The sequence below is a fragment of the Manihot esculenta genome, chromosome 9, assembly GCF_001659605.2.
Source record: "Manihot esculenta cultivar AM560-2 chromosome 9, M.esculenta_v8, whole genome shotgun sequence".
NCBI lineage: Eukaryota > Viridiplantae > Streptophyta > Magnoliopsida > Malpighiales > Euphorbiaceae > Manihot > Manihot esculenta.
The window spans coordinates 17268638-17284123 of NC_035169.2; positions in this window are offsets into that span (position 1 = coordinate 17268638).

A 15486-nucleotide genomic window follows, 5' to 3' on the forward strand; every position below is an offset into this window, starting at 1 on the left:
ATTATATTTTGGTCCCCTTTTTTATAGTATGCTTCCAATCTTGGCACTTTTCGTTCTTGAAAATGAAGCAATTTCATTTATTTAAATTAGAGGTTTACAAGCTCACACAAACACTTCTAAATATAATTAGTAACACACCAATTGTTTATTAATCATCAAAACAAGGATTAGAACACTTAGGTCCAATAATCTCCCATTTTTATGATGACAAATCATTGGTGGATGATAAGATTATAATAACAAGTGTAGTGTGTGGATTTTAGAAATTAATCCCTCTTAATGCACTCCCCCTTAATGCACTTCCCCTTAATGTGCTCCCCTTTCAAAAATAATTTATGTCATGTTTGAAATTTGTTGAGACACATAAGGGAGGTTTTGACTCAATAAAATGAGATGCAATGAATCCTACATAAATGAATGAATCTATAAAAAAAAGATAGAATAAACCAACTCAAGGAGAACTATGAGAACTATAACCATAAAAGAAATAAAAAAAAACGTTTATAAAAAACTTTATGACTTAAAAGAGTCAAAAGAGCCAAGTAAGCATCAACCATATATATATACACTCACTTCTCAATCATCAACTAATATGTATATATCTCCCCTTTTTGACATTATTAAAAACTAAAAGTACTAAAAGGGTATAAAAGAGAAGTAAGAAAATATATATTAATGAAAAATTTTAATTAAGAAAACAAATCATAAGGATAAAATTAAAAGATTTTCTAAATATAAGAAAATAAATCATAAGAGATATCTAAAAATAAGCAGAAAATAATAAACATATAAAGTGTTCAAAGATAAATATCAAAAGATGTCAAAAACTCAATTTTCTTAAGTATTTCAGTATGCCCTCAAAAGTGAAGGTTAGGGACCAAAAGTATCTCCGAAAGTTAGTTAAGAGGTCGAAAGTGTTTATGAAACTGGAAATTTTTTCTACATAATCATTATTTCAAAAGTTTCAAAATCATTCATTTTTTCTTAAATTCAAAGTATTTATTTTTTTAGTAAGACCAACTTTTAAATTATTTGAAATAATTAACATATACTTGAAAAGTTAGAAAATATTTGTAAAATGAACCAAAATATTTGAAGTAAAAATGACAATTTTTTTAAAATACTATTCACTGCACTATTCATAAAATTTCAATATTCAACCAATAGGAATTTTAACAAAGAGTTCATTCCGAATATATTTTCAAAAGTTTCATATATATAAAATAGATTAAATAATCTTGAGAAAACACTTTAAGAATAATGAAATTGTATCAAAGATCTTGAAATAAAATTTGACAATTTTAAAACAGTATTCACAATAAATATAAAAACCACAACAAGTTCGCATTATAGAGAAAAATAATTTAATAACCATTTTATATATAATGCTTAAACTTGATAAAAGACTAAAGATATTTTCAAAACTAATCAAAACCCTTAAAATAAAAAATTTACCAAGCGAAAGCACTATTCACACTATTATTCACTAAAACACATAAACCATCATGAACTTGCATATCTAACAATAAAAAAGATATCAAACATATTTTACATACTCTCAAATAAGCTAGAACAAGTAAAAATATCAAGAACACACAAAAAAAATTTCACATATTCAACAAACAACACTATCTAACATTCTCAATTCTCTTTTAATGAAATTCAATCTTTATTTATTTAAAGGTTTAGTATAAATATTAGTTAGTTGGTTGTTTATATCCACAAACTCAAGAATAATATCATCATTTAATACATGATTACGAATGAGATGATATCTAATGTCAATATACTTAGTTTTAGAATGTTGAATATGGTTTTTGGTCAAATTGATTGCACTTGTACTGTCACATGTAATAAGAATATGATCAAGGGACACTTCAAAGTCTCTCAGTTGTTACTTAATCCAAAGAATTTGACTACAACAAAGATCTACCGCCAAACATTTTAAAAAATCTATTAGTTAGTATATTAATTTTACTCATTTAATATTTTACTATTTAGTCTATGTAATTTAGAAAAAATTATTAGTTGATTTCTAAGCGTTATAAAATGTCTACTAATTAAAACATTTGTATCAAAGATTTTTAAATTTTTTTTACAATATCTACCAGCTAAAAAATTAATGTATGAACTAATTAGTAGATTTTTTAAAATGTTAGAGATATTTTAATATATCTTATAAAATAGAGACATCAATTAATGAGTTTTTTCATAATATAAAAATTAAATAATAATTTTTTTTAAAAAAATTATTAATGATAAAAGTATCAGATTAGTTGGCAAGCACATATGTTATGCTTTATTTCCCCTTTTTGCTAGGTGTTTGGTTTTGAGCAAATATCAATTCTGATGGATTTTATTTATTTTCCTTTTCTGTAAGAGCTCTGACTCCTATTCTCCAAAAACAACGTTAATGTTGGCATTTGACATTCCACGCATGGTTTGTTTTATTTTATCTCTTTTAAGTATAAATATGGATTGTACTCACATATTTAATTTAGTGGGTAAAGTGCTAGTAAATCTGAAAGGTCTTAAATTCTATTCTCTCAATTTCTTATATAAAAAAAAAGAAAAAAAAAAGTATAAACATCAACTTAAATAGATTGGAGATCATACAAGAAAGAACGAAAGCAGTGTAATGGAATGTCCTCTCAAAATCAACAATTGATTTTTGTCAGTTTCACTATCGAAATGGTATTTTCTCTAAAAGGCGTTAATTTTTATGGGTTCCTGAATTATTAGGCCAAACGGCATTCCAATAATTTACTTAATTTTTTATGGGTTCTTTAATAATTTTGAAGGATGTAACCTTTTCTCTATCCTAAAGTTATAGTTAATTATGAATAACTATTAATTCTAAATTTTAAAAATATATTAATTGATCCTATCAAAATATAAAAAGATATAGGAAAAATATTAAAATTCTTAAAAAAGAAAAAGAAAATATGAATAGTAAATAAAGGGAGAGAAATGGCGTTATCTTTTTCTTTCAAATTGATATACCATTAGATAGATATAGTTATAGAATTTCAGCTGTAGTTTAAGTAGTTTCATTAATTTCTGCTCCTAAACTTCTTTCAGTTCTATTCAAAAAGACTACAGGCAGTGAGCATTTTTACTATCATTATCCTTCATAACAATAAAAATAATGTATAAAATTAAATTAAATAATAAGTAAATAATTTAATAAAAATTTAATATATATAGAGATTTGCAGCTGAAATCTTAAAAATAGATATAAAATTTTTTAAATAAAAAAAAGAAATTAAATAGTAAAATACCTATAGATAAAATTATATAAATTAAACAATATGATATCATTTTTTTTAAAAAAATTAAACAGTTTAATTTTATAAAATATTTTTATATGAAATATTTTAATTGAATAATTTTAAAATGGTGATAAATTAGTAAATTGTTTTAATATTACAGTGATTTAATGGTATTTTTTTTAACATTTGAAGGAAAATTATCTAATAAAACTTTAGATCATTTGAAAATTTTAAGAAGGGCATGGTCCCTCGACCCACCGCTGGCTCCACCAGTGTTTATTATTTAACTTTTAAGTGTATAAGCGTGTGCTCACTTCCGTTTGTAAATGTTTAAATCCAATTGGTAAATAACTTAAATATATAGGCACTTGAGAAGTAAGAAGGAAAAGAGAAAAGATGAAGAGTTGGTTTAAATTTCAATTCAAATAAAATTAATAATTAAAATATTATTACAATTCGAATTTTATTTTTAAAGTTTTAAATAGAATTTTTATTAGAAAAACCACAGCAGACTCCTCTTGCATAGAAAGGAAACAAGCAAATAAAATTATTTTATTTATAAATATTTTATTGTTAATATAATAAAAAAATAATCGTTTGTACAGTTTTATTCTTATTAAACAATTTTAATAATTATTTATTTTCATATTTCATTTGAATAGCATTAAAATTCTAGTTATTATAAATAAAAATTAATATGTTAAAATCATTTGACGCAAATTTAATTTATTAAATAAAATATTAGTGCTAAAATATATTTAGAATGAGCATTTTTGGCTAAAAATTTCAATCATGTACTACAAGTGAAAGCTATTAAATATGCCATTAATGTTAAACATATAGAATTGTGGCTAAAGATTTTAATAATTTCAGTGCTACAAGGTATTAATAATAGGAGTATTGTCGCTAATTTATTATTAATTACAAATTTAATAACCATATAAGGTTGTGTATGGTTCTAAAAGTATTCAACGTGTACTCAAAATTAAGCTTAGATTTAATATATATATATATATATAATTTGGACAATTGGTTTTAAAAATTTTAAAAGTTTATATATTTTAATAATTTTATTCAAATATTTCAACTTTGATAATTTAATTCAAAATTAAAAATATCTTGATAAATAATATCCTGATGATGTACCACTACATATAATTTTTTATTATTATTAAATATATATATTGTATAAAATGTATTAAAAATAAAGTTAAATATTACCCTACAAAGAATCTCAAAATTAATTAGAAACAAACTTTGTGGTAATCTTTGTTTCTAAATAACAGTAAAAAATTTAACTTTAAAATTTATATAGGGGTAGAAATAAATTAGAAAAAGCATATTACAATTGATTATTTATTCAATTCTAAGAAAAAAACGAGAGAACTCCATTTCAGTATCCATATGTATTATAAATTAAAAACATAATTAAGGATATTTGGATTCCTTATAGTGATTTATATTTTTTTTACACATTTTACTTTATTTTAATTAAATTATGGATTTAAAATTTATTAATAAAAATAAAAAATTATAAAATAAAAAATAAAGGTATATAAATTTTTTTTCCCTTTTTCTTTCCCATATAGAAATATGATCCTATTTCACTGGAATAAGGACCGACGAGCTTTTCTTTGTCACCTTAAGTTTTTCAATTTTTTCTATCTTGTTAAGGAGAATTATTATTAGATTTCTAAATTTTTAAATATTTACTAATTTATTCTATTTCAAAATCCACCAATTAAAATGTTTCTATATTTAATAAAATCAAAAATTTTTAGTTCTATTATCAAAAAACTATTACTCAATTTAATTTAGTATTAGTTAGAGAGATTAAATAATATGAATATTTAAAATTATAAAAATTAAGTAAGATCTACGATTAAAATTATAGAGACTAAATAGTATAAATAATTTAAGACAGCTAATGTTTTTTTTAATAGAGAGAGTAAATAGTTGAATTTTACATAAGGAATTTCGAAATAGAGATAATCTGGTTAATTTTATAAAAGGTGGATAGACTTAATAGTAATTTACCTTTTATTAATGATAACTTTTAAATGCTCATTCAAGGTTTGTATATCAACGGACACTAAAATATTATAATTAGGGTTGATTGGAATGTGCTTTCTATTAGTTATGTGCCCTACAGTCAATCGGTCTGTTGTAATTATACATTATTATTCATAGATTTTTAAGTATTTAAAGGCAATTATTTATTTGTTCATTTAATTAAATCCTGAGTAAAAATAAAGTTTATAAGACTATATTACTGTCCAAAAAAAATTAAAATGTGGTTGTAATTGTGAGATTCTTATTGTATTTAAATAGTATCTCTAAATATTTCTGATCAATGTTCTTATCATTATTAGAGCTATTGAAACTAATACATATTATATTTTTTTTCCTTTTAAAGAAATAATTTATCTCATAGATATATGAGATATCTATAACTAATATGTAGATGCTTAATTTATAAACAAGTATATTTCTTGTTTTATAAATAAGTATACTGAACTGATTTGTTCGAAAAATTCATATAGAGAATAAGCTGTGTATATGAATTATTCAAATGATAGTTGTGTAAATGATCCTTTAATTTGAAATCAATAAGTTATTTTATATAACGACTTTTATATTTTGATTTATCTTATGTATTAAATAATACATTAGTAATAAATGAAAATAAATTAGATAGAATAGAAACTACATGAAGGTGTTAATGCATTTTGACTTGTTAAATTAATAGTCTCTATATTCATATTAAAAAATAAAGTATTTTTATAAGTTTGATAAACTCAAAATATAGATATTAAAACATTGATGGTTAAAAAATCAATGAGTATAAGTGTTAGTTTCAATATAAGTTAAAAGATAATAAAATAGTATATCTTTAAAGTTATTTTAGTAAATTTTTTTATAAAATTAATAGAAAATTAGATAAATGGACTTTTTATTTTGATAAAAAGACAAAATATAAAAATAAAGAGACATTTATTTAATTTGCATGATTAAATGAAAGAGGAAAGAAATTTTCAAAAATAAAAATAGTGTTTTTTTTATAAAATAAAATTAGTTTAATTAATAGCATAGGATTCCATATATGTTTACCAAATTTATCAATGCTTTCTTATCTCTCAAACAAAGTGACACAAAAAAAGCAGCAGTAGGGATGGTTAAGGGGCATAGTCCCTCCTAAAATTTTTGAAATTTTTAAGAATATATAAATAAATTTTTCTAAAATATAAAAAATTATCATTAAATATTTATATATTTAAAAAATTTACCGGCTCATTCTTAAAATTAAATTATCATTATATTCTATAAGATAAAATTCTTTAATTCATTTGTCAAAAAATAACTATTATTTAGTTTTTCATCTTCTATATTATTTTCCAATCTAAAAAATTTACATTTTATTTTTAAGATTTCACATTTAAATCTCTATTTAAATTTTTTCTTAAATTATTTACTGAATATTTAATTTAATTTTATATATTATTTTTATTATTAAGTGATAATTTTTTTCACTTAATTAATAATTAATCTATTTATATGATTGAAATTATACAAAAATAAATTTTAATAGGTTAAAATATTTTTTTTAAAAGAAATTAAATTTCAATAGTAAATTCTGTATTAAAATATTATATTATTTTAATAGTATTATTTTTTTTATGGATTTGCATGATACAATTATAGTGAAAAGAAATTTTTTTTAGTAAATATTATTAAAAGTTGATTTTAATTATAAGGATGAATTATAAGTAATTGATTTATAAATTATATTAAAAAAATATACTTGTAAATGCTGACATTATTAAAAATATATTTTAATTAATAAAAAATAGATGAGAATGAAACTTATTTAATTATAATGGCTTATTATTTTTTTATAAAAATTTACTTTTTGAATATATATTTATTTTATAAATTTTATCTATTTTGATTTTTTACGCATATAAAACAAGACAATTTATTTTATTGACTTTTCAATTATACCATTTTAAAAATATTAAATTTTATTAAACATTAAAAAATATTTTAATTACTTATTTAGAAAAATAATAATTAATGATAGATTGATTTGAAAATAATATAAAATTAAATAGGATTGTAATAGTTAATTATATATTATTATAATAATAATAAATAAATAATAATTTTAAGAAAACAATAAAAAATTAACAAAAAAATAGAACGGAAGATATTTATTTAAATTGAACCTAAACTGAATTTTTCCATTACTCACAGAATAAACCACGACCCATCTCCTCAATGAATTATATGCTACAACTCCAGAATTATCTACATAGCACTATAAGTCAATAAAAATTAAATAGATAATAAATAAATAAGTGAATGCTAAAAGATGGTATCTGATATTTTTGTATAAATGTTTTTATCCTATTTATTGGCATTATAATGCATAAAGTTTAGAGAAACCTATAACTTTATATTATCAAAATTAAATAATTTAATTCTTTGCTTTTGTGGTTCTTCCATAATTTTCTATCCAAATTCCTATTAGTTTTAATAAAAATGATCAAAATCTTCTTTATTATATTTTCAACCTGAAATACATAAGCTCCTGTGATTTTATTTTATTATCAGATAACTTCTAAATTTAAACTTTATGTTTTTATTTTATATTTTAGTATATATAAAAAAATATTTTTATAATACTATAATTACATATTATCAAGTAATATTTCATAATCTAATGGTACTCTTTCAATATTTCATAAGTCGAGGAGATGGGTAATTATCAAAGCATATATTTCTATATCTATTTGTGTTGGGTTTTCAATTGAACTGAATCTAGAGGAAAAAATAAAAAGATAAAATTTTTCATTAACATGAAAAAAATAAAATAATAATATTGAGTAAAAAATAAATACTTTTTAATTTTCCTTTTAATAAAAACATGAGATTATTAGTTTTGGTTGGATTGTCGTAAACCACAAACTGTATAAGTGTCTAGTCTCTAGCGATGTTTATACAGAATGACAATCTTAAAACTATTTTAAGAGTTTGAGAAAGGGAGAGATTTTGAGTGCTCGCTCTCTGCCTTTCCTATAAAATTTAGAAACTCTCAAAAAGTCTCTCCTAAGGTCTCATAAGAGATCTTTTTATACTCAAAACCCTAGTGTTTTAATATAACAATATTTATTTATTTATTTAACTAATTAAATAAATAAATTACAACTATGGTCTAAAATTTTTATAAACAGACCATATAAATTTTATACAATTTTAATTAACTCTCTACTTAATTAATTAGATCAAAATTGTAATTTTTTCAAATTATAATTTTATCCCAATATCAATTTATATGCAATCAAGTCCTACTTGATTTAACTTCTCGTTTTATTTTCTCATATAATTATTTATGTGTGTGACCATTAGGTTTCAAATATGTTGGCAATAAATATAATTAACTAATTAATTAATTTGAAGGTCAAGAATATTGTCTAACAATATATCAAAACTATCCAAATATTCATGATGTCAAAACTAGTTTGACTTAACCTTTCAGTGCATGGTTTCTCAGTGTAATTAATATTCCTTTATCACAAATGTCCCAATTTAACATTTAATATATTAATCGTGTCTGCAATATCAAATCATATTAGAACTCATATATTAGCCATTGACCGATTGAATGAAATTTCAAATCTCAATTTACTAATTTCATTCCACCTTACATAACGATTTCATGATCAATACTAGCAGAGAACAAATGTGACATTCTCTAATTTAACCTTGGGTGATGAATTTTATTTCAATCATATAAACTCCTTCCTAATATATCCAATTTATCTTCATTCGTTACTCATTAACTAAGTAATATGTAAGATGAATCAAAATATAAAAATCTCTATACAAGATTATTTATTAATTTCAAGTCAAAGGATCACTTACACAACCATCACTTGCACTTATTTATAAAATAAGCACCTACATATTAGTTATAGATATCTCATATATCTTAACCTATGAGATCAGTTACTTTTCTCTAAAAGGAAAGAATATAATATGTATCAGTCTGAATAGCTTTAATTATTGTCCAATCATAATAAGAATACCAACCAAGAATATTTGGAGACTGATTGGTATCGAAACCTTAAAAAATAACCTATTAAAAACTAACATAAAAATAACCTATTAAAAACTAACAAATATGAATTGTGTATAGAGTGAATATGGTCGAATTCTCAGAGAATTGACACTAAGAATTTTCAAACAATGAACTAGAAAAATAGGCAATAAAAGTAAAAAGAGAGATTTTGATGATGAGTTAAAATAAAAATCAAAACAATTAAAATAAGCGATAATCAAAGGAGAAATAAATTGATGTAAATAAATTCTAGTCAAAATTTAGGATCCATTTCAGTTTTGGGAATTGATCATAGAAATAAAAATACCTTTATTTATTCTAATAAATTAGTTCTAGTTATAGAAGACGCTTTTTATAATCAATCTTTCCTTAAGTGTAAATTAATTAAGAAACATTCGCTAATTAACTTTAGTCAACAAAGCCCCCAAAAAACGTCTTTAGGATTTTAATTTATCAACCGCCTTAAGAATTAGAGAGACCTAATTCTAAACAACAAAACAAACTGCATGGTGAATTCAAGTTAGATCATGCAATTTTTTAGTGGGTTACAGTAATTGTTACTTGTTGTTGAATAACTTAAGCAATTACGGACTTCAAGCATTCAAACTAATTATATATCACTTTGAAAATATGAACAATAGGCCCTATTGATCAAATAACAAAGCAATAATAATATTAAAAATTGAAATTGTATAAATATTGAAAGAATAAAAGATGAACAATTATGTTTAGATCTCACAATTCATGTATAAACTGAAATTTCAATTTAACTCCAACTAGAAATAAAGAGTTTAGTCACTCATGATTTTGAAAAAAAAATACAAAAGAGAAGAATGAAACATCATTATGAGTCTCTAGAAGAAGATCTAACCGTATTGGAACACGACTTGTCCTAACAAATCTCACGGTGGCATTTCAGCAGCAAACATTACAGTCTCTGGTTCTTGTTCCATTTGTACATCAGTCTGTAGTTCTTAAACTTCTTTAAGTTTATCTAACTCTCACTACTTCCTTTAAAAGAAACGTTTTTCTAGAAAGATAGCATATTTTAAGACACTTTTCTCTCAATGAGATAATGGAAATAATATCCAATAATTTTTTTGGATATTCCACAAATTTACATTTATCTGACTTAGCTCCCAACTAATTAGATACCAGACGTTTCATATAAGTGCTAAATTTCTAAATTTTTATGTGTGATAAGACTTGACTTTTGTTAGTCCACATCTCATATGGAGTATTATCAATAGATTTGGATGAAACTTTATTAAGAAGGTATATCACAAGTTGTAAAGCATAAATCCAAAAAGGACAAAAGTAAGCCTGCAAAACTTATCATGGGTCATACTATATATAATAAAGTATAGTTTCTCCTTTTTGAAACTCTATTATATTGTGGTATTTTAGGTGGAGTCCATTGTGAGAGAATCTCTATTCTCTATTATTTAATCACAAAATTTATGACTTAAGTATTTATTAGTTCGATCAGATATAAGTGATTTAATACTTTTGTTTGTTTCTTTTCAACTTTAATTTTGAATTCCTTGAACTTTTCAAAAGATTCAGATTTGTATTTAATTAAATACACATAACCATATCTAATATAATAATCAGTGAATATAATTAAATATAAGTGCTTACTAATGGCTTGGATAGTTATTGGTCCACATACATCTGTATGTACAAGATCAATAATTCTTGTGACCTTTCACCTTTTCTTTTAAAAGGTATTTTACCCATTAAACAAAATTCACTAGTTTCATATGATTCACAATAAAAAATTATTAAGATATCATTTTTTATGTAACTTAGTGATTCTTATTTCATTTATGTGAATAAGTCTATGATAACAAAGATAAGATAGAAGTTGATTATCTAATTTGAATCTCTTGTTATTTATATTGAGAATCGGCCTTTCAGAAGAAATATTATATACTATATAAATTTCAGTTCTATAATAAACTCTTTTATTATAAAAAAAAACAAGTATTTTTTTCAATAATAAACTTGAATTCATTATTCAAGGCTAAAAAAATGAAGCTAAAATAATATTTTTGCAAAGTGCTAGAACATAATAAGAATTATTCAATTTTAATATTAAGCCAGAAGGTAAAGGCATATAATAAGTTCATATAGCTAATACAACAACTCTTGCTCCACTTGCCACTCGTAAGTCCACCTCTCCTTTCCTCAATCATAAAATTACTTAAAGCAGAAACTTCTTCCTTTAAGGGTTTTCAGCAGTTACAAATATATTCACTAGCTCAAGTAGGGTAGCATCCAGTTTGCTCATGTTAAAATTCCCAATAAACTGAGCAAAGCTAGATGGCAAAGATTGCAAGACCAAGTCAACACTTAACTCATGGTCTATGGCAAAACCTAATTGGACTAATTTTTTCTATGAACCCTATCATCTTCAGACCATTGGCATTGACTGAAGAGCCTTCTGTCATCTTGCAGCTGAACAATTCTTGAGATTTTATATCTCTCAGTCCTATCTTGAGAGTTAAACAACTCTTTGAGATAAAACATTATGGTGCGAGCGTCTATGTTCTTATGTTTCTTCTGAAGCTCAAGGCTCATGCTAGGTAACATCACACATGCATCTTGCACATCATCATCAATATGACAAATGTACTTATCCTTAACAGCATTAATAGCATTCTCATAAAGAACACTAAGTATGTCTTGATCAAGAACATACAACCTCTTTTGAGAATAATTCTCAAACTGCAGTATAAATCCAAGAAGTTTGTTTAGCATCAAGTATACTACGTAGGATAAAATATTACTCATGGTGGAATTAGATTCTACTAATGCAAAAATATTTAATTATTAGTCTTATATATTTTCTTAATTATTAGATAAGGTCTTTAATCTCTAATTAGCCTCTCCCTATTTTATTCAAATTAACAGGCCTATGTATTAATTCAGAAAATCCAGCGTTAGATTTCCTAATAGTCTAGAATCCCATTTAATTTAAATAACCTTGGATTTATCAAAAAATTATTATAAATTAAATTAGGTAGATAGTATAATTTATCAATCACATCTCTATGCGACTTTAGATCAGTTAGGTAACAATTCTCTGTCTTTATTATATCTTATATATTATATACCTAACACTTACTCTAAATTTATATGATCATGAGTTTGTCCATCCAAATCAAGTAATTTAGTTAAGTAGAATCATTGTTTAGAAATATCAAATATTTCATAGTACTGAATATATTCGGATGAAATTAATTTTGGATTTAGCCAACAAGTTAATCTAGACTTTTTTATATTCTTATGATTTATCTTTTAATTTGCATAAAGAAAAAATTACTTTTCTTTTTAATTCATCCTAAATTATAAGTTATTTATTTCTTTGGGATAGTAAATTTATTCTTTGGCTTCCTAATATTTCTATTATTTAACACGTATTAAAAAGTAAAATTTATTAATTTTGAGAATAAAATAGAAATAGAGTAATAAGTGTTGGTAATATATTAGAAAAGATAATATAAAATTTATTATTTTAATGATATTTTAATATATGTGAAAATAACTATTGGTCAGTCTTTCTAGAACTTGGGATGAACAATAAGAATAACTCAATTTTTTTGTGTTCTGGGATGATGAGAATTCCATTACAATAAATAAGATATAATTAGTTTTAAATAGTAAAAAAGAAAATAAATAATCAATAAAAAAGGAAATTAAAGTTTAAAAAGAAAACATAGTTTGGTAATAATAGAAAAAGTTAATTTCACTCATAATAAATTTGTAATATATTTATAACACAAAACCTATTTTTAACTCTAATTATATTTTTATAAATATTAAAATATTAAAAAGTTAATAAAAATTTAAAATATCAATTAATTTTCTATATAAAAGTGAAGATCAAAATATGTATTTATCTTTTAGTTTATGTAGAATTCTTTATAGGCAATTTATGAGTAAACATGCTAATGTGACAAGTATATATATATATATATAATCACTGATGCACATAGCAATTTAATTTGGAGGACCTAATTAAAATATTTAACTTATAAAAATAATACACTTAAAATAAATATAAGAGAATTTCTTACAAAATATTAATAAAGTGTTACAATTAAATTATAATATTGTTGATCTGTTTTTTATTAACTAAAACATATTCATACTAATTTCATTATTTTTTTAGTTTAATAGTAATTTCATTATTAATAATTGTAAATATATATCTTTTAATTTAAATCAAACAATCATTTAATAGCTAGTTTTTAACTTAATTGCGAGCGTTTTCTAATGATACTTATCTCAAAAAATAATAATAATAATAATAATAAAAGAATTCTTTATATTATAGCAAATAGTTTAACTAATAAATATAAAAAAATATATATACTTTTTTATGGTAACCATCTTCTTTGCAAAAATCTCTAATTCTACTTGTATAAAAATAATTTTTTAAGTTGATATTTAAATTCAATTAAATCAACCAAAGAAAATTCAAATGGATAAAACTTTTATCCTATCAACTAATTTATCTGTCAAATACAAAATCAACCTTTAAAATCTAACACATACTACATATATATAAAACTAAATTTATACTCACTTTGTCATATGAACCATAAAATAAAATAAGATTGATTATATGCTTACACCTTTATTTTAATTGAAATAAACATATTGAACACTAAATTAAAATTTCACATATTTAATAGAGTTAATCATTAAAAAAATTATATATTTTTTATTTTTTTAATTATACTCTATATTTTTTAATAAAATTTTAATTTTTTAAAATTATTTTAAATGCACCTAACAATCACTTATACTGTTAAAAAATTAACGTTGCATCACACCACATTTAAAATTATTTTATTGCAATTCTACTCTATAATTTTTTACTAATTATACTCTAAATAAATCCTATCCTTATTTGTATATATAGTTAGAAACTTATAAAATTAACAAAATTATCATTTTTTACTATTAAATATATTTAAAATTTATTATTTATAATATTATTTAATTTTTTATTAATAATTTTATAATAATAATTTATTTTAATTTTATTTTAACTAAAATTATTATCAACCGAATTTTTTTAATCTATTTAATATACTTATTAATTATTATTTAAATTTACTTTTAAAACTATCATAAAAAAAACTCATTTAAAAAAACTATCATAAAAAATAATTTTATTAAATATATTAATTATAAAATATTAAAAAATAATTTAAAATAATATTTAATATAACTCAATTTAAAAATATCAAAAATAATAAAAATAATTTTTTAGAATATTTTTTTAAATTATACTAATATTTAGAATAAATTTAAAAAAAAATTATAATATATAAATTAAATATTTAATTGTCTAATTTAATTTGATTAAATGGTTAAAAAAATATACAATTTATTTAAAATTATAAATTCAGTCTCCACTCTTCTATTTTTTAAAAAAATTATTAATAAAATAAATAATTATAAAATTTTTTATATTTTTTAGTTATCGTCCTATTTTAAAATTTTAAATTATTATTAATTTTATTTTAAAATTCGCTAATGTAATATCAACATAGCGAGCGAATGTGATAATTTTGTGAGTTGTTAATGGAACACGTAATAATAAAATATAATTAGGGTAATTTTAATAAATTTAATTAAAAAAATATAAAATATAATTATAATAAAATTAAAGTAGATTTTCTCTATTTAATATTTAAACTTATAAAAATAATAACAATTAAATATAAATACTATTATAAAAATAAGTTTAAAATATTACTTTAAATCATTATTTTAAATATTTAAATTGTAATCATAAATTAATAATAATAATTTAAAAATTGCTATATTTATTTTGACGGGTAAGTATAAGAAAATAATTTATTAATTTTTTTTATAATTAATAAAAAATATAGTTAAAATTATAATTTTATTAAATATAAAATAAATTTTTTATTAAAATATATTATTATATATTATAAAAAAGTATATTTCATTTATAATAATTTTAAATTATTATTTTAATATTATTAAGGTAATAATTTTACTGCTAAAATATAATTACTTAAATTGTAAAGCATAATTGTGAAATTTGGC